The 22,110-nt window shown below is 44.4% G+C and overlaps 1 protein-coding gene across 8 annotated transcripts in view; it reads right to left on the bottom strand.

Annotated features, from left to right (window-relative positions):
• PITPNM2 (phosphatidylinositol transfer protein membrane associated 2) overlaps nucleotides 1-22,110 on the bottom strand; it is a 137,506-nt gene that overhangs the window by 98,765 nt on the left and 16,631 nt on the right. The gene's annotated exons all lie outside the window — the stretch shown is intronic.

Raw genomic sequence — 22,110 nt, 5'->3', positions numbered from 1 at the left:
TTTTAAGAGATAAACCCACAACCACCTACTAATCTCCTGAAAAGATAGAGGAGCACACAGACTTCCATCACTTCAGAGAAATATTTCCTTCCATGTTTTACAATAAAAAAGATAAATAATAATAATGAGACAGAAGGAGACAGACAGACATCTGGGTTATGTTCTAAATGTAATTAGAAGCCTGACAACAGGACAGAATAATGTCAAACAAATTACAAGCAATGTGTTTTCATTCACAGGGTGACAAGTCAACAGGCAGTCAGTTAATTTTAAGACTGATTACGTACCAACTCCTTAAATAAAATAAACACACTCAGGTACACGTAAAGCAACAGGGAGTCCAAACACACCATCGATCTCCCTTTGGGCAGGGCTGAACATCTCAGTTGTATCTGAGAAATAACGAGCATGAGTATTTTAGGGGGTGGTGGGTTTTTTGTTTTTGGGGGGGGGTTTTTTGTTTTGTTTTGTTTGTTTGTTTTTTTTACAAGCAGCTGCCACTCCGGGTGCCCAAGCCAACACACTTTAGGCCCCAGACTTGGAGCCACTGAGCATCTTCAATAGTCACTGAACACTGATACAAGCATAAATAAGTGCATATAGAAAATAACACTACAGAGCGCAACTCCCACTCACAGTCCTGCCCGAGGCGATAACCTTCGGGAGGAAAAGCCGTAGGATCCTGAACAAAGGTCTTTGGAGCCCAACACCTTCACGCCACATCAAATGACTCCTCTGCCAGGTTCTCCAGCGCTCCCGGACACCGCAGTGTGCCGACAGGGAAGGGCTCTGCCAGCTGAGCTCGGGGACACTTCCAGGGGCTGACTGGCACATCCCCTTCCCACTCAGGGGCTCTTAGGCATCTGGTTTTGGGGTTTTATTGGTCAGGGTAGGGAGACACAACCCCGCAAGCAGAGGGGAACCTGCTGGCTGAGAACTGCATGCTCCTAATCAAACTGTCAAACTGGACAGTGATGGTGGAAACAAGACTTCTCTCCTAAGTGAGATGGCTCTGCCAAAAAGCTTTTCAGAGTAGACCAAGCCTCAAAGACCTGAAGTGTTGCCTGTAACAGACTACAGGCTGAGCAAGGACAAAAGCAGCTACAAAACACCCCACAATATTTCTCATCCTGAACTTTAAGGTCCCATTGGTTCTGCAGTGTGTAAAAGGACTTAAAGGCGACTGACAGCAATCCCTGGGCAAACTGGGGTGTGTTCTTACAGGGAAGCGGTGGCTCTCCTTCTCACGATATCCAGGCAGCTCCTGCCTGACAGCGGGTTTCCCGGCACAGAGCTGCACCCCTGCTCCAAAGGACCCATTCTGCTTCCCACATCAGCCCCTGCAGGGACTAATTTACACAAAGCTTCAGCTTTCCACTTCTGAGGCAATTTAAAAACAACAACAAAAAACCCCAAACCAAAAATCTTAATCTACTGAGCAGCAGAGGAGGAAGATGTGCAGCCTGGGAGCTGGGGAGAGAGCAGCTGCAGAGGGCAGCTCTTCATTTTCTTGCATCAATAAGAACTACCTATTTGTTTGAATGATGGTGGCTTCACGGGAACACCAGCGCAGAGCCAAAAGACGACAGCTATGACGTAAATAGAGGGGAAAAGCAAACAGACTCAGTGCAAAGCGTTAAGGCAGCAATGGGACATGATGGTGGAGACGCCAGGCTGCAAGGAGAAACAATGTAGCAAGACAGAACGACAGGTGAAAAAAGAAAGGTTACAAAAGCAGAACAGAGACTAGAAAGGCACTTATAGGATAATAATCCTTGCCTGTGTTTCTAATTATATCTGTAATACTTAAAGCTGAAAGGATTTTAGAAGGCCAATTTACTTTTCGTCCTCTGTGCCATTTTCTGTTGGCGTTTGCCCCAAATGCCTGAAGACAAACGGTTGGATTCAGTATCTGCTAATGCGTGTGTGTAGCTGGGGCGAAACACTTCTCAGAAAACTCTGTAAGGGACAGAGCTGAATGGATAAAATCCCCCCACTGGAGCAGGGACAAGCCGGGCAGCCCCCATCAGACGCGCATCTGCCCTCAAACCTGCCAGTGGAAATGCAAATCCAGCGACGCCACTGCAGTAACTCCAGGTACCTTCTGGGGAACATTTTAATGAATCAGAAAACTGTAGAACAGCACCAGACTGCAAGTTAGACATCAACTCCAAATCCTTTGAATAAATAAATAATCACATAGTTTAGGATGGGCTACACCGAAGGCTGGTGAGACCGGCTGGAATGATGACAACCCAACAGAAGCGTGCCTGGGCAGGAGCGGACATGGGAAGTGGAAGAGTCATCTTGTTAAATTTCTCTGGACCCTCCAAGCAGTTCTTTAGAGCTTCACGTCAACTGATTAAACACATCCACAAGCTGACAGCTGTGAACAACTTCATTTAAATTAGATCTCTGAAGCATGAACTGGCCCAAACTACCCAAATTTGAAACAAAGAGGAAATAATAGGTATTAGATTAACCAAGTAAAGATATATCAATATTAATTGTAGAGCTATTCAGAGCAGAGTACTCTGGAGAGGAAAAAATACTTAGCCTATCTCCTTGGGAGTAGTAGTGCTTAGGTTTAATCTGGAGTGTTGTCACTCTACAGAGACACAGCACTCCGAGAATTTTAATGCCATATACCAGACTTCAAGAAGTCAACCCAAATTTCAGAACACCAAAGCCTGTAACAAACAGTCAATCAGGACAAACATGAGAACCAAAGCATTTTAAGTTTGGAAATACACAAACATAATGAAATCTGCAGCAGCACGACCAGCGCACTCCGAGAATTAATGTTGCCATCTGAAGGGTTGGGGCACATCTCGGCACTCGCTATCTGCTGCATGATTCAAGAGCCTGGCACGTTCGCTGACACCTGAATCTCCCTGCTAATTAGCGTCTTCTACCCAGAAATAGGGGGAAGGGAAAGACTTTTGGAAAAGAAAAATTACACCAGAGATGTTGTTATAACAGTTCAGAATATTTCCAGTAATGCTTCAGATGCTGCAGCGAGAGATCTTACCCAACAGCTTTCGGAAACAAGGCGGTAATATTTATCATCATCACCTTCCCCGGCTCAGTATGCTGAAAGCACACAGAGAAAAAAAAAAAACACACAGCCTTGGAACAGTTAAGTGTTGGGAGCGGGGGGTGTTTGGTTTGGGGTTTTTCGTTGCCTTTTTTTTTTTTAAATTACTGATAACTGAATCAAACCAGAAAAAACAGTCTAAGAGCACAGCCTTCATAAACCACACTAGACCTTCTCTCACAGCAAAGATAAACACACTTTTGCAAAAGGACAAAACTGCTCCAACATATCGAGCAGGCATTCCTGAGATCTCTAAAGTTATCTTTGTGTGTCGACTGAAGAAGCTGAATCCCAAACTCAGCATGAACAACACGGCCCGAGACTCAGACACCCCACAATACAAGACGTGAAGGCCACCATCCTCCCAGCCCGACGGCACTGGGAGGTTTGGTACGCCAACAATATGCCTGTTCTTGGGAAGGGCTCTTTCAACTGGTGTTTTCTTAGCCAAAAGCTTATGAGCAAAGGGCCTCGCTGCTGTCTAGAAACAGCCAAGAGTCAGAGCCCAAACTGAGGACAAGCGAGAGCCAGCTTGAACCCTGTGTGACAATGAAGGGGCCAGGGGCAGCTGCCAGCGTTGCTGATGGGGCCCCAAACCAACCAGCCGCTTCCCACCGCTGCTGTAAAAAGCATCAGTGCCGCCGTGCTGCACCTGCAATTATTTTAGGCAATCAGCTTTAGAAAAACACTAGTAAGTAAAGTTGATTCCTCCTTCCTCATAACAGTACAACTTGTACTTAACCTTCCTGTCACTAAAGAAATATTCCACTTAAGAAAGCAGCACAGTATCAATTTAACAACCGAGCAAACAATACCTTCACATTGCTATGCCTGTTAACCTTTGATTTACAGCTACGTTTTTGTCAGTTTTGTTTTCTAAATTAAGATGCTTATATCCTGAAGGGTAACAAAGTTCACTCTATTAAATTAACATCTGCCATAAATAATGCACTACCGGAGAGTCAAAGAACAACTACAAAGCACTAAAAACAGGTGACTGAGCATTGAACAGTCTTTCTCTGAATAACTTAAAAGATAAAAAGATAATAAACATCTGAAAACTAAACTCCTTCTTTGCACACATTTTTGGTACAAGAATAGTCAGCTCCAAATAATTTGCTTTGTGGTGGCTGTCAAGAGAGACCTGAGCAAAACGCCGCAGGCTCTGCGCTGTGCTGGGGGGAACGGCTGACGTGGAAAGCAGGGGCTTCCAGGGACCGACAATTTGTTGACCCCACGTGTAGGTTATAACACTGACTGATTTCCCAAAGCAATTTTCATTAATAAAAAGTTTCCAAGACCAGCCTTTCCCCTTCCCTAGCCCCAGAGGAAGCTTTACACAAGACTCTTGGAGACCAATCCTGCCCTCTCTTTTTTGGAGATGGGAGAATCAAGTTCAGCAATTTCTTATGCTGTATGGGTATGGGCAACAGGAGAAAACAGTCAGCAGATCATACGGCATTGGCTCCCCTGCCAATGGGAGCAGTATGTGCTCAGTGTAAAGGTTGTATTTTTTTATTTACGTGAATCCATGGAGCTCACTGCTATCATACTGAGGTACCCGCTGTCACTTCTGCACCATTTTAAAAAGGCAAAGGAAATAAAAGGCATAAATTATCTTCTAAAACAAGCACGGGTTTTTTTGTGCTGAAGTCTTTGGTGAAGAAATATAAAGCACAATTGCAACAAGAGCTCAGGCTGCTGCTTTAGACTCTAATGGCTTCGAAACAGTAATTAAGGCTTCTTCCTGACTTCATAACTATGCCATAATGCATTTATCAAAAGCACATTACCACAATGGACGCATTCACTCTTTCTGCAATATTTCGACAGCTCCCTTTGGACACTATCAGTAAATAAAATCTTATGTGATCCAATTAAAGCAAGCATAAATCCAAATCACTTCTCTGTGGCTATCTTGTTTTGAATGCATTGCTCTCTCAAATTTTTCAATGGAAAATGGATAAGTGTGTTGAATACAGCAAAACACTTCCTCCCCAGAACGACTCTGGGATGCCGAGTCTTTCTTAAGAGCCACAGGAAGGAAGGAGAGGAGTGTTACTCGGGAGCTTTGTTTTTATCACAGAAGGAGGAGAGGTTTTGACAGCAGAGAGACTATTGTCAAGTGCATTTGGACTCGCATCAAGTCTCTGCCTTGACAAATTGGACGGGGAGTCCTTTCACAGTGAAAGTGCACGAGAGAACATAACATGCAATGCAGAGCCATTTCTCCACTTCACTGAAAAGCAGAAGGGAATTACAGATCTCTCTTCCCATTCCTCCCATCCAATTGCCTCCAACAGGCTGCAACAAGCACAGCACAGCAGGGACACGTTCACAGATGTGAGCATCCTCCCACTAGTCCCTTACCCACGCAAACCTCACTATTTTATTGTGGGGAATACAAATTGCTGCCGCCAGCTGAGCTCCAGGAGGAGCGGCACATGTGTGAAGCTCACACTGTGTAATGACTGCTACCAAAAGTGCAAATGCAAGTGGGTGAGTATTGGCATGAACCATGCAGAGTGTAGCTAAAATTAGGGCTAGCAATATGGAGAATCCATAATATCCTCTGCACCTGGGTAGCTCAGTGCACTCCAGCCCAAACATGCTTTAACCGCAGGGAGGGTAAAAGGGGGAAGATGCAAAATACATGACCTTCCTCACCAATTTTTTCCCCACCAAAAGAGGTTTTGCATTAACCATCCTGCAGCCACAGCTCAAAAGATTTTAGGGTGGGGATAACTGGGAACACATTACCCTTTCTTTAAGCACATGAAAGATTATTTTAAACCAAACTGGTACTCTGTTCTAGCAATGATCCTCAAATTTTGCCATCCTCTATTTTTGCCATACACTTCTCCCCCCATCTCTTAACTGCTACCCTGGGGAAAATTTGGCAGTATGTTTAAATACAGGATTATTAGTATTAGGTCAGTATTCAAGCCAGAAGTAAAAAAAACCACATCACATAAGGGATGCAGAGTGCTTAGCATCCCTTACCAGTTAATCTGTGTTGTTTACTCCCTTGGTGTGGAAGGTTTTACACTGATGAGTTCTGACTGCTCCTTAATACAGAGAGCGCTGTGGGCAGTGACCCAACCAGGACTCTTTACAGTGTAGTTCTGCCCTCCCCAATTTTAGTATCCTTTGCAAAAATCACACAATTTCTCTAACAGTATCAGAGAGAGGGGCAAAGCAGCCAGGCAGCATGCAAAGGAGCGCGTGGGTTTTTGTCTCTGGGTTGCAGGGGGTCGGGGGGGGAAGATTTGTCAAGAAACCTTCTAGAAACTCTAGGGGTGAGAGTACTAGAATTGGCTGCAGCAAATGAAAAGCATAATTCAAATGCTGACATGTATTTCACCAAGCTGTTCTTTAAACTACATGGGAAGGAGCTGCACCACCCTCCATTTAAAGAAGAAAAAAGGGGGAGGGGGGAGGCGGGGAGAATAGGTACAGTATTATCCAGGGGCTGTTCCTGATGCCTCCATCCAGAAACAGACTACCAAGCTTTCATTCAATAAGGTACTGCTACAAAAAAAATTACCTCCTGGGTGCTAATGGTCTCTTAGTTATAAACAACCTCTTTAAATAAGGAAAAAAAAGTGCTTATCAAAGTATTTGCCACACATTTCCTTCAATAAATCCTTCCTCCATTCAGTGCTTCCCAACAGGAGCTAGTCTACCAACTATCATCACCAGTAATTCTCTCTCACCAGGGGCAAAGTAAAACAAAAAAATTCAGACCGTAAAAGTATCTCTTCTATCATAGGAGAAAGTTATTATGAGCCTTCATGCTGCCTGGCTGATGTCTGTGCACACTGATGGTCCCCTCTTTCTCCATTAATTGCCAGCAGAAGGAGAAAGGAACAAATGCTGACCATGTAAAGTGCATCCAAAGACTCAAGGTAATCACACTCATTTAGTTTTATTTATAGTAACAAGTATTTTATTTATTTGATTTTATTTACACTGAGAAGAACAGGTCCAAAGGCTCCTGGCAAAAGCATCCCATTAGGGCAGCTGGGTAAGCTGCCATCATGCTGTGCCAGGTATTCCCCTTCTGAACCACCTACTCTTGGCATATGCCAGAAAAAGAAAAAAAAAAATTCCCCTCTAATTTCCCAGAGTTCCTGACAGTTCCTACCTGCTTGGTTTGTTCTCTGCCAGCTCCAGATTTCTTGGCCAGTGCCCTACTCTGGAGAATGCCTCTCTTTGGGGCAGCCAACTTGCTTTCTAGTTGAGTCAGAGCGGAGGGACTGCCTGCAGAAACCCGGGAAGAGCTATCGGTGCCGCTGTGCAAGGGGCACACCTAACAGGCTCCCACCCACAGCTCAAAACTACTGGAAACACCCTTGACTTCCAGACTTTCCCAGCTCAGCACACGTGCCAGAGACAAGAGAGGACGTGCCAGCTCTCCCCGGGACTGCTCACACGTTCCAAGCCCAGGTGGTGACAGAGTAGGACCGCACGTCACATACCTCAGCGCTGCATTTGCAAGCGCGCACCAGCATGCAAAGCCTCCCAGCTCTAAGACCCCACTGCCAGAAGAGCTCACCAGGCGCGGCGAGGCGCCCGAGGGAACGAGCGCTGCCCAGCCCACGGTCCCCTTTGCAGGGCTCTTGCACCATGCTCCTCAGCAGGGAACGCCAGGAGGTCAAAGTGATCTGGAGAAAAGTGGCTTGGATTAAACTGGACTGTCAAATCAGCCTCCAGAGGGGACCGGGCAGCCGCCCTGGGGCTGGGCAAAGAGCTGGTAAGGCAGGGAATGAGATACATTTTCCTTAAGCAAAGCCCAGCCAGAGAGACGGGCAACTTTTGTCCTCCAAATGCATAAGCTTATTCCTCCTAAGAAGTTTACACAGACTAAAGGAACTAACACTAATAAAGTTTTATTGCTTACTACACCCAGTCCTCAAGGGAGCCCCAGCAAAACTTTGCGGGCAGCCACAGCAAGAGCCTGGGATTGTGCTGCATCCCATCTGAAGGGGGAAAAAAATTCCTGCTGGCAATCAAAAGCATCAAACAGATATTCAGGATATATTCAGACCCGAATCAGAAAATAAAAAAAAGAACAAAACAAAAAAAAACCTTCATCCATGCTTGTAAGCTGGTCACACCCTTAAGCTCTCCAGAGAAGTTTTACAGCTTGTAAAACCCTCATGATTCATTTGGAAAGAAACCACAGTCTGTGCTGCAGCCACAGAAGTGCAAGGTTTCACGCAGAGGAAGGGATGCCTTAATAAACTGGACTTTGAGGGGATACATAAAGAGCACTAATACATGTCAGGGCTCAGCTACAAACACAAAAGAGGGGAAAACAGAAGTGTTTCTGCCCCATACCCACAAGACACTTTACGCAGAGAAAAGCACACCGTTTTATTTATACGGAAATTTTCTTTTCAGCATGCACCACTTAGCTATCCATTATCAGCCCAAAACCAACAGGGCACAGGAGACTACTTTAATGAACAGCATGAGCAGGAAATACAAAGATGTGGAGCAAGATTTAAAGCACAAATGGTTCAGGCACTCTTGTATTTTACAGCAAGTCATTCACTGGGCCTTTATACTTCATTTATCAAATTATATCTGAATTGGTGCAGTCATCCTGCTTCAAGAAACCATCACGCATCTTTTCCCTTCAAAAGGGGAAATAAATACTTTATCTGTAAAGCATTTTGCATGAGAGGATCTCCGAGTCCTTCCCCAGCACTTTGACTCATAAAACCACCCAGGCAGACAGCTGCTTACCCTACAGATGGCCTTCGAGGTGCAAAGAAGTTAAGTGTTTTGCCCATAATGGCTCGGGCAGTCGCATAGCCAGATCTCAGATCTACACCTCCTCCCTCGAGATGCACCTGACTGAGCCAATTACACATGTTGCTACCCTTAACGAGTGGGATTTTATAGCCTCTATTTTTCTAGTGCTTTCCTTGTCATCATAAACATCCCAGTGTATGCTCACAAGTTGTTCCGTTACAAACAAATATGCTGCCACTCCACGGCAGTGGAATTTGCTGCAGAAAATCATCAAGAGAACAGCACTGTCTTGCCAGCCACATGCACCACCTCCCCCTTTAACTCAAACCCAGAGGCATGTTACAATCACATTATTCCAACTAAATAAAATTATTTTCCCCTGTTCCAAGACATAAAACAACCACATTATTATGGCCATAGCCGCTGTGATTTAATAATTTAAACAAAAGACACACACAATGATAGGAACATAGTAAGTAGCACAGCACTTCATTACGGCTAGAACCAGTATTTATGATACCTGAAACCAAAGATGGTCTTGAAAATTATATGCCCAAATGCGTCACTTCAAAATTACAACTTAATCATGTAATGTTCAGCACAGAGCTTTAAAAAAAACACTGATCATCTTTTGTTTTTTTTCCAGGGTGAAGAAAAGCTCCGAGAGATAATAAATCATTTCATGCATCGGTGGAAGCAGCTTACTTACGAAACAGGATTTGCAATGCAAAAAGTGAATCATGAAGTATCACCTTCACACTTCACCCTTCCTCATGCATTGCTATTGAAGACTGGCTCTCCAACTCGCCCACTGCCTCCTACAGCAGGTCGGTGACAGGGACACTCGCCCCTTTCTCCATCACCCATCTGCAGGAAAGGGTGCCTCAGGCTCTCCGAGCTACGCTAGGAACGAGCTGGAATGCAAGCCAGCCACCCAAGATCTGCAAATGCTTTGAAAGCTCTAGACCATGCGGTACGAAGAAGTTAATCTAGTAAAAATGCTTTGGACACGTAGCCACAGCCCAAACACAGCCCTTTGCCAAGACTGAGGACAATATGTTATTAACTAAAGTTTAATTATATCCACAAACATACATTTCTAGCTGAGGCATACAACCATGTCTCTGTAGATTTGTTTGTTCTTCTAGTGGTCCCATTAAGAAATTAGTTTTGTGTTCACTTTCATAGCCCAGAACACACATTTATCTGGTATTAAATTTGCTCCTGTTTTGTTTCCATAGGAATTTTACTGGTTCCATATTAATTAAATTATGTCAGAAACAGACAACACTTCACAAAAGACCCTCTAATCAGTGGCTAATAAGGGCGGGCTGCAATACAGCATTTATGTAACACTGGTAAGATTATTTCCAAAAGACAAAGCACAGTTTCAAAGAACAAGCTATTGTCTCCCCACCGATCAAGTGTGGAAATTAAGTAGATCTTAATTATTACATTCGCAATGCTTTGGATTAGGTGAGATCGATTTCCAACAAGTCTCATTCCCTGCAGAAAGAAGAATCCAGCTACTTATAACATACAGACAATGTATTTTTCTTTTAAGCAAAATTTTGCAGGAAGAATGGGTCAGGAGCAGACACCTAGCCAGGTCTCTACAGCCAACCAACAACCGCTACGTGAGCTTCAGCGGGGAAACCTTCCCACTCTCAAAGCCCCAAGTATAAGACAGTCACGTTGAAAGGCTGCCCACTCTCCCCAGAACAACCCAGTAACCCGGCTGCCACAGAAGCAACGCAAGTAGCTCTGAATATTTTATCTCTTCCTACACTCTCAAGTGCATCAACCGTACGTGCCAGTGAAGAGCACACACTCCATTCTAATGGAAGAGGCAGAATTCAATTAATGACACCAATCTTTAAAAGTCAGCAGAGGCTGCAGAAATGGTTCATTTGGGAAATTTTTCTTTCTGACAGCTTCCGTGCACTATAATAAAGCAACTATTGCAAGCATTTATTTATTAATACAGAAAGATTTTTTTATGAGAGATCTGCAATCAGCTTAACCTCTGAAAGCGCAGCTTGATGTAGCTTAGCCCCTGGCCGGAGTTTCTCGTCTGCTTTTACGTCAGGAAGCGGCGTCCGTTAGCTCAGGGGTTAGTTGAGAACAGCCCAGGCGACACCTCGGCACTCGCTCAGACTCAAGGCTGCCAAAACCAGCGGGCAGCCTGCAGTCACCCAAGTTTATGCTGGGCTTCGATACTGCAGAGGGAAAGAGGCAGACTCCACAGGGAAGGAAAGCTGGTAGGTGGCACAGCCAGGACGTGTATGATAGCGTTCACAAAAGGAGCTAGAGAATTGCTGCTTTGCCTTAAATTAGCATGGCAGGCAGAATGAGGAAAGGCTGCTAGTGTAAGGTAAGTTATGCAAATCCTGCTTTTCTGTGAGAGGAAGACCAACGTCAGATGGCCGCAGCACAGAAGATGCAACACCAGCGCATCAACATGTCTCTGCTGGGCAGAGCACCTCCCAGAGCCACCAGCAACAGGAGGTCTGGCAACAACAGAGCCACTTGATTTAAAGCAACTGTACTATTAAGTTAACATATTTATTCACAATACAGGCTAGCTTGTATTTAAAAGAAAGGGAAAGGGAATGGCACAGGGAGCTATTTCAATTCATAAGAGGCAGCTATTAAGACAACACTAAAAAGTGGGGAGGGTAAGTTTTCCCAATGGTTTTGCTACATTCTTCCATCATGATTTCACAAAGCCCAAGGAGTCAATAAAAGCCTATTTTAGGTCTTCAAGGAAGCAGATCCACATACTGCCTCGACTCTCTCTGTTACAAGAGACAAGCCCAAAGGAAAGCATTGCCCAGTTCCCAAGTATCAGGTTCCTAGTCCTCTTCAGCTTGTCCTTTATCACTAGTGAACAGCCATGGTGATAACAATAAGACTAAGTACAGCTGTCTAGAGAGACGGCAGGTACGGCACTGAACATACCACGAAATTAAACACAATCCTCGCCAACGCAAAACAAGCGCAGATCTAAAAGCAAGGGCCGTTTTTCATCAGCAGTAGCCTGGGATCATGAAACTGCTTCCTGCCGTCCCACCTCCTGACCTTCCTGCCATCCTGTCCAGGGAATACGCCTTTGTCCCTGACCACGACCTGCAGAAAACAGCCATCCGCCCAGACGTGAGCACTAAAAAGTCCCTCCAGCACAGCCAGAGTGCTGGGACAGTCCCTTCCCTCCAGGTTATCGGAAGTTCAGCTCTGCAGAGCAGTTGTGCTCTACCCGTCACGACCTTGCGAAGGGACACCCTCCGTGCCCTGCTGCTTCTGGCTGCTCGCAATGAAGTCACTGGTACCAGGCCAAAATTGAGCATCCGTGTCCTCAGAACACAGGGAGGGAGAGAACTACTCATCACCGCCTCTGACACAAAAGAGCAAAATGAATTACAACAGATGACATCTTGCATACTAAGTATACACGTAAAAACGTTGAGATGTTAACGTTTTGTCGTGGCTGTACCTCCCGCAGACCCTCCTCCCTGAACCCCAGGAAACGCAGCAGGGTGCTCAAAGCAATGGAGAGCACAGACCAAAAGGCTGACTTGAAACAAAAGACAAATGGCTCAAGAAGCCTGCTCTACCCACAGAGGAAGCGACCAGAAGGGAGAGGAAGTGGTAGTTTAAGAGTCCACCTGAAAGAACAGCATCAAACAACCGCCTAAGAGATCTCACAGTCAATCGTCAGCTGCCAACCGTTGATATCACAAGACTTGTAATATTTCTGCGAGGGCTCGGGTGCTGCACTTTCTCATCCAGGAGTCTCACGCATAGGCAGGAGCGCTCTTGGGCACCCACCTCCACTGTCCATGCGACCGCCCCGCCGCCGAACACCTCCTCAGCTCCACAAACCACGGGGACACCCTTGGCTGCTGCTGGCACGGCCATGAAAGGGACAACAGTGCTCATATAATCCTTGAGAGGCAAGTACCTGGGGGGCAGTAACCTCCCGGGGTGCTGGGGAGCCCCTAAGCCACTCAGACAGGAGCATCTCTGCCCACATCCTCCGCTGCCATTTCACAGGGTAGTTTCTCACCAGCATAGCTGCTGATTAAAGCTTGCACTGACATCTGAAGACTCAAAGGCAAAAATAAAAAAAGCCCTACACTTCTTAATCTGATTCATGCTTTTTTAATGACTGGAGCTAGTATCATATGGAAGGCATCTTCTGCAGGATACTACTTTGACCACTGCTGTTCATAAATATAAAAAGACTTGCTAATGCTCTGCTAAACTTCTCACGGAATTATTTATATCAGCACCTCTCTATTTTTTTTTCCAACAATAATCTAATTCATGTGCCTCTTATCTTAGCTATGAAACAGCATGTTAAATCCAAGATCACAGCTCATTTAGATAAATGGAACTGGGCACATCCAGCGAGTCATTCCTGCTGTGACATTTCTACTATTGACAGAGTTATTTCCAGGCCCAGCGTGGGCAGGGAACTGGGAGGACTCGCACACTTCAGCACAGTCACTGCCCCTCACTGAGGCGGCACAGAGCAGCCAAATTTTCAAAAGGGGCTCTACCTGGGTCTAGTAGCATGTTAATAAGCATTCTGGCAGCATTTCCCAGAAATAACCTTCAACAGTTACCTAGAAACATAATCCATCAAAATAAACCTCAAAATAAAGGGGAAAAAAAAAAAAAAAAAAAAAAGAACTTTTATTGGTAGATTGCGTTCTAGCTGTATCTAGAAGAATTAGTAGACAAACTAGAGTCATTGGTCAAGGGAATAGCTCAAATTAATTTCAAGGTTATTTTCTTAGACAGTTCTTTTATAAACACAAATAGTGCTGCCAGAAAGTTTCCTTTTCCTCATTCTTTCTTACTCTCCATGACGTCTTAAGAATATAGCTGAACCCTATGGGCCTCTATAGGACTTAAGAGCACCCAGTGGAACCTAAGCACTTAGTAGGTGATGAGCTGAAGTGAGCCTATTGCTCTAGAGCTTAAAAGTTAAATCACCTAGAATAGATGAAAATTTCCAATCAAATAAATTGAAAGTTCTCCTTCAGCACTGAACAGTTCCCCTTTTCTCTAGGGTTCCACCCCCAAATTCCTTTCTAATCTGAACAAATATAGTATTTGCATCCCCCTCTTTTTTTTTTTTTTTTAAAAAGAAAACAAACACAACTGCTGGGATGATGCAGATATAGCACAGCCAAAGGATTTTCTTTAGATACTCGGAGCACTCCTGATCTGCATATTGATTTCAACTCATCATTCTTCATAAACAAAATGGATACACGAGCGAGTCTGTCAATACATCTGCTGGTGCGTCTTTTTCTGCACTTACAGCCAGCAAGCCCATGCACAGAGATTAACGCAAACTTGTACTGCAGAACGCACGACCTCAGTGAGAACTGGCAGTTTTGGGGCAGTTTCCACTTGAAGCTGTAAAGCTGCGATGCAATCAGAAGTGGTCACAACCATGCAGCCGCACCCATCAAAACACTTCTAGTGCTAGGGCTCAGCCGAGGTTATCTCACTGATAACCTACATACGCCCTGGGGACGTTTGTGCAATGTGCACATCCACGCGCCGATTTTTCAAAGGACATAAAACAAAACTTGGCTGTAGCATGTAATTTCCCAGCACTGCCTCAGAGTGGTGCGTGAGACGTGCTCCGCTTAGCCTTCAGAAAGGAAGCTGGCCTTGATTTAGAGAGATGTATATGCTTTGTGTAAGTGCATCCATAACGGCCTGCTACTGCCCATTAACAATTTTACACCTTCCTGAAAATCGTATTTTCAGCCAAAAGAAACACTTCTGATTACTAAGACAAGGATCTCTATACCATATACCCCAGAAATTAATCATTCCTGTACTCCAGTAAGACCCATCACAAGGTAGCCTGCCTTTGGAAAATTAACTGCTATGGGTCAGTCAAAAAGATAGACAATTTCAGGATTTTCATATAAGCTCTTACTCAGGTAGAATCCTCTCTTCAACCCTTCTCTCCAATAATTAAGTATTTATTGGATCTGGCATAAATATTCAACCCATGCTGCTCATCAGTCTGGTTGGAGAGAGATGGTGGGGATTCCACCTGAAGTCCTAGGGTGGGTTCTCTTCAAATAAAGTTTTGTTTTTGGCCTCAGTGGAAGTAGGATTAGACCCTAAATAGGTCCACCCACGATGACATAGGGGAGCTTGAAATGGATGAAGGAAGACAGTACAAGGAAAGAGAATCTCAAAGCAGGATAGTTTCATCAGATAAGGGTACATTCTATGCAATAAAAAGCAGCTAACATCACCCTTATCTGCATTACATCAAATATCTTTTGCTTCCAAAAAGCCCTTAAGGCTGCAGAGTTTTCAGTTACCTTTTCCCCCCTCTACTTCCACTAGCATTAATAGTCTTCTTTAGAAGTCTGCTGCCAGCCGCTGCATGGTCTCTCTGGATATCATGAATTAAATTCTCGGTTTTTCTGACTTTTTCCACCGTTAGAAGGACATTTATCAGGTTAAGCCCAGATTTCTTTCCCTGTCTTACCAGCAGAGTTTTGGATGACTAATCAAAAGACTGAATATATTTTAAAGATCTAATTCTCCCTTCACTATTTATACTAGTCAATGTCACTTTGACACTATTCTGGCTTTCGACTGCAAAAAACTTTCCAACTTAAATTCCCTTAAAATGAACATGCTCTCATAAGCAGACAAGAGTGCTATTCGCTCCATCTTTCCCTCCCCCAAGTTAGCTTCAGCTGTCACCAAAAACACAGTAAGCATTTTCCTTCTTGGGAACTATGTGTTCTTGCAGTTATATTCAGTGGACCAGAAGAGTCTGGCATTGAAAAAGAACTATCTGATTTCTTGGACTCACTGCAAGAGAACCTGTCTTGGCCAGATACAGTTATTACCACCAAGAACCAAGAATTCAGTTAAATTAAAGATGCCCTAGGCAATGAATATTGGCTATACAAACAGTGATCAAGTATTCACCCACTACAGATGTAGCTTTGGGGCTTTGACTGCTCTTTAAAGGGTGTTTCTTCCTGCAGTTATAAATAACTGTGAGCAAAACACTCACTTTGTAAGTTAACATAAAGATTTTCAGAACTGCCATCCATGAATCGCTACCACTATTTTAGTAAACGGAAAGTAGTCTTGAGAACCTTTCACATTTGTCTCTGTTTTCAGTTTGTACAGACCTGAAAGTACATTTCAGCTTAATTCAGACTGAGCATTTAAGTCAAGGTCAAATCTACTATTTTTGCCATGATTTGTATTGCCTTCTTTCACCTATATTCCCTGTAGTTTCTGTTTTTATGCCGAGTTATAAAGAGGGCAATATGGCCTGCAAAAGCAGCTGCACCTTAGACCTACCTTGAGATGCTGAACCTGGGAGCGCCCCTTCATGTCAGGGAAGGGAGAGCTGCCGTGTTCAGGTACCTAATCCTTGTGTGACAATACTTTGACGCTGCGGAGAACACTACCTCTGGGCAGCAGCGAGGAAAAAGTACAAAAAGACAAAACAGATACAAACCCTCTTCCTAAAAATCTGCTCAAGGCAACAGTTTTCCACAGATCATTTCTACCGCGGTTTCCATCTTTTGGCTCGCCACATGCAAGCCCAGTCCTCAGGCAGAGAAAACATCTCTGACAACTTCCAAGCAAGTCAGGTCTCCATCCAGATCTGCCTCTACTTTAAGCGGCCTTCTCTCCCTTCATTAATTGCCCCTTTCCATCACACTATTAAGGTATGGTAAAAGCAGGTCTGCAAGCACATGCCTTGCTGTCCCCTCCAGGAAGGGTCCTACCTCCATTCCACAGGATGGGTGCCAATGGGAATTTCATCGAATGTCACAGTGAATTGCATAGCATCTGCTCTACGCTATGCTCAGGACAACCTTCTCTGTAGAGCTTTTCCATGAGGGGCTGTTCATCAGGTCTTATTTTTAAAGAATCTGGGCCAAGTCATCCCTGCTGTAGCTTTAATGACGTCAATGAGCTACAGCAGGGGTGAAATTGGGCCATTATTTTTTATGTCCATATGTCATGTGCCCATTAAAGAAAAAAAAACGCAAAAGAAGATCAAGGAAGAAAAGTTATTGAATCAAAAGACTACCCTGTGCAGAGATTAACATCTACATGTGGAATGTCTCTCTTTTGTTCCTGCTGTACGTTTATAAATATAACAGTTTATGGAAAAAGAAATACTTCTGTACTGTCGAGGTACAATGCGAGTTCTGTAGCGAGAAGTTATATTCACATTTCGTATCCTGTTTTGATAAAAAAATAACAAAAAAAATCTTTACCAGGAAAAGGCCTCTTCAAAACTCAACAGAAGTAAGCGATACAGTTGCCAGTAACCATTAGTTTCTCCACTGTAAGCCAGTATTGATCATACTCTGCATCAGCACCCAGTAGCAAAGCCCAATGGACCTTGTTCTGAGATAATTTCTTAGTAAATCCAAAACAGGATTATACAAATATCAAAAGCAAAAATATGGAATATAAATTTAAACCTGAACAGTGTTTTCTGTGAATATTCAAAGCCTCAAACACCAACACAGAAAGGGATGCAGCGGAGGAGACCAAGCCCGCCAGACGTAGGACACCAACTGCGAACAGCGGCAGTAACAGCCACCGCAACACATCGTGATTCTGTGCCGATTTTCAGAAGGCAGAACTGCATCACTTACCTCGAGTGAGCGTGCGTACGTGCATAAGTGTTACGCGTTCCATCCATGTCGGAGGGCAGACCATCGGGTACTGCCCCGGGCTGTAAGCAGCGACTCAGGCTAGCCAAACCACAAGATGCATCACAGCCAGCGAGACCTTCAACCAAAATTTCTCAACTCCGTATTTAAAAGCCCACTTAACTGACATTTAAGCATATGAGTAACCATATTTATATGAACATCGGTAAAATTACTCACCAATATGCTTATAGAGTCATGCCAATATGCCTTTAAAGCTAGACAGTAAATTTTTCAGAACCGTCCCGAACAGCACCAGATCACAGGAGCTTGGTGTTCAGGGCCGCTACTTTGTAGATAACTTTTATTTCAAAGGTTAATAGAAGATTTTCTTTGAAATCTTTGACCCTAATTCTCTAAGTCTCAGCTTCAGTCAAAGACTAAGTTTTCTTTGTAAAGCCTTCTTTCTAATTGTTTTCCCTTAGCATTAATGAGTTCTTTTTCCCACAATAAGCCAGAACAGTTTGGGGGTTTGCCTTTTTTTTTTTTTTTTTTTTTTTTTCCTTCTTTAATTCTCTCCTCCCTCCCCCCCTCCATTCCAGCACTGGAATCAAAATAACTTGAGATGGAAAGCGTGTGACCTCTCAAGCCTTTATTTACAGTATCACAAACCACAAGGGAAGGATCTGTCCAAGTTTTCCAGCTGGAATGGGAACAGCAGGGAAAAACGTGCTCTCGTTTTTGCTGCTGTGATATTTAACACATCACAGGGGAGAGAATGATGGGGAGGAAGAAGGAGAGTTAAAAGCAAGTAATGATGCCATGGAATTATCAGATGAAGAGGTCTCAGCCACACAGGTAGGTTCACGTGGTTACGTCCTATCTCCTCAGAAACAGAGAGAGCTTCGGACATGCAAATGTAATTGCAAAACCAGTCTGAGACATATTTAATGGGGTTGCTTCTTGACTTTTACATTATAAAAGACTGTAAAATATTGAAACCTTCTGGACTTCACCTGAATTTATATTAGTGCTGTAACGATCTCTCTTCATGCCGCCATCCCCCAAATTACTACAACAAAGACTGTCAAAAACAAGAAGCCTAGAAGCAGTAGAATCTTCCTCAAGATATTTAAACAGCACAGACAAACACAAATGAACGAGGTTTAGATCTATAGAAAGTTACTTGCAGCAGGAAACTGTCAGTTTGTGGTTACAACCACACCAGTGTCACAGCTCTTTCCTCCCAGTTAAACACGTATGTCCAAACAGTTCCTCGTGTCTAGTGTTTCTATTGTAAAAGAAGGAAAACAACCAAAAGAAAAACTCACCCATACTTCCACCAGAAATGTCAGAGTGCCAGACTGTACAAGAGACTATCTTTTTTGCAAAGGATCTTTCTGTATCTTTCCAAACATTTATGGCCTAGACTGTCAGGTCTAACTCTGTTTACCTGTAACTATCTCCTATCTTAGGAGACCCCATTCCCCCTTACCTGGTAGCAGCTCCCCCTTCTCCCTGCCCAGCACTGTAACAAGTGCCGCACTAACCCACAACCTTTACACGCCGAGATAGGGGAATGCCACAATTGGTTACGCTGCCAAACAGGGTTCCTCTCCTTGCCAGTACAAAAGCAGCCATCACCCACCTCTCTGAAGTGTTATCACCTTGATCTAACTCACGGTAAAGTGTTCTGCAGTATAGTCTACAAAGAATCCAACACGAGGATAGACTTCTCTGCATTCAGTTGGTTTCCATAAACTCACCTCTTACAAGGGTACAATTCTCATGTCACGGGTCACACACTAAGTCCCCTGGTATGGGACGCAGAAAAAGTAAGATTCAGCCCCGATTTGTGTCCATATAAAAGGGCACAGGGCTCTAGAAGGGGAAAAGCTTGTCACATTACACAGCCAGGGCTGGAAATGTACCTAAAAATCACAGCACAGCGTGGCACAGGCGCAACGACAGGTCCCGCAGGCAAGGCAGGGAGTGCTAGAAAAGCATTAGAAGGAGCCAACTGCAAAGCAAACCTGTGCTTCCTTCTGACAGGACACCATACATTCCTTCAGTGACGTGCACAAACTGTTCGGAGGGGACACCGTTTCCCCAGTGCACCAGACCTCTGTCCCCAGCCTGCCTCACATTTTCTCAGGCTAAGGCACTCTGTAATTCCACCTGGTTTCACCTCATCTACTTTCCCCTCTCCTGTATATTAGCTTCCTGCCCAGTGTCAGTCTCTGCCCCTTCTTACAGAGAGAAACACTCACTGCTCATCCCACCCGGGCTCCTGCAGTGGCAGGACCGGTGGAAACACAAAAAGGCAGTGCGGTGCCCCGGGACAGCGAGAAGTGAGGATGCTGAGGGACAGAGCAGCAGGTACCTCCTCATTCTGCATCAGCATCCTCCATCCCCCCCTGCCACACTGCTTCCCCTGCCGGCTTCTTGCCAAGGTCCCACAGCCACGCTTCCAACATCACGGGCACTTACAGCTTGTGTACCCACAGATGGCCCTCGGATTCTGCTCTGCCTTTCTGCTTGCACAAGGGATTGAGGACGCTTTCCTAGATTTTGAAATAATTCTATGCAAAACACTCACAGGTATGACTCGGAGAGGAACCCTCTCCCATCATTTTCACTCTCTCCAGCAGTTTGGATTCAAAGCCTCCGGGTTTGGAAAAAAACCAAAGGGCTGCACATGGATGCTGGCAGAACAGAGGGGAAAATTACCCGGTGCCTACAGCATTTTCCTGGACATTGCTATTCAGCTTTTTGTTTTCGTGAACACTGCATTCCCTGACGAGGTTTAAAACCCATTTTTCTCCCTACGTTCCTTACCTGCCAATCCACGGACATTACTTGCTCTCTAGTGACGCAAGCTGCACGGACTCATTTTGCTGTGAATACAATTCCGAAGGCAGTTTCCCCTCACCTGCCCAGGAAATTAATGACCACTTGGGCGCCTCTCTTACCGAGGATCTCAGCCCTATTAAGTCCTTCAGGAAAGCGAAATGAGTAGAGCCACAGCCTCAGGGCAAAGCAAACCCTTAACATTGCTAAGGATTGCATTTCTTCTTTGCTGTTACCACTAATTCAGAGAAACACGCTCTCCTCTACCACAGCCTACAGGGGAGCAAAGGGGGAGTGCATGATCTAAAGCAAGGGAGGCAAAGCTCTTGGGGCATAGATGCTCTCCCTCAACACAGGAGCACAAATTCACATGGCAATTAATGCCTCTACGAGCATATACTCCTCTGTTAAAGCTGCTGACAGCAGCTTTTGTTCCCAGAGAGACCTGCCTGCAGCTCCTTCCGAGAGCCGCGGTGGGCAGGAGAGAAGCTGCCGGGCTCTCTCCGGAGGAAATCGGGTATCCCACAGAGGGACAAGCCGCAGCACTGGGAGCAGCCTACCCAGACTGGCCCTCGGCTCTGCTAATCCTGAACAGAGAGGCTTCAGGGAAGGAATCGACATGGGGAATGGTGACGAATTCATTGGAAGCCAATTTCCCGACAGGAGATAATTAAGGTATTCAAATCACCCTTCGTTTTCAAGGATTTCTGGTAAAGACATTACATGCTAGCACAGAGCTGGTGTCACTGCAGTTTCAGTGTAACTGCTGTGACCCTGAGGTATAAAACCAGAAAAACTGAAAACACATTTCAGTCTGATAAGAACAGTCTCAGATCCAAACTCATTTATCCTTCCTCTGTTCTTCCCAGCAATCCGTTGCTCTTAGAACAAAAAACAGCAATTTTTGAGTTTTAGCATCCAGCAGCAAAAATGCAAAGTTGCTATACCACAGTATCACCACAAAGAGAAACATTTGGTGGAGTTAAGAGTTAAAAACACCGTTTCTGACAGAGGAAAAAAAATTGAGTGGTGAAGAATGTACTGGAGGAAAAAAAGAAGATGCAAAACTACACAGTCAGGCTAAAGGCCAACACCTCATCTACTGAAAAACTCCTGTTCAGCCACTAATTTTGTAGGCAGATTTAACACTACGAACATTACATTTCTAGAACACAAAAGAGGTTTGGCGAGAGCTGGACCATACACAGTGAACCCAACAAGCAATGCTCCAAAGGTTGCAGCATAAGGGAGTAGCAGGTACACACATTCATAAAAAGCATAAAATCTCTTAATATTTACTTGTTAAAAAACACCACAGGGTGCTTGCTCTCCCATCTACACTCTTTACTGGGGAAGTTCTGCACATCAATCCTCTTGGCAACGTAAAGCAAATTGGAAGTTCGGAGGGCAAAAAAAAGGTAGAAATTATCAACAATTTTATTGTAGTACCAGAGGCTGCACACTGTTTATTTCAACACAAATAAAATGGAACAAGGCTAAGATTTTTTAGGGAAAGACCCACACAAGATTTAAATATACAAAACTAATTTATGTTAATGGCACATCCTGTGAAGCCACTCTCCCTTTTAATTTATTTGAAAGATTTTTAAATAAACAAGGATGCTGACTAAGCAGAAAAAGGCAGGGAGCATGAGTTTTCTTTAAAAAGAGGTTTATTGCCAATACACCTCTATGCCATTTAAGGCAACCATGTCC

Source organism: Platalea leucorodia, assembly GCF_965183815.1.
Source record: "Platalea leucorodia genome assembly, chromosome: 12".
NCBI classification, from domain to species: Eukaryota; Metazoa; Chordata; class Aves; order Pelecaniformes; family Threskiornithidae; genus Platalea; species Platalea leucorodia.
The sequence above is the reverse complement of the archived record's forward strand: the minus strand, read 5'-3'. Positions and strand labels throughout refer to the sequence as shown.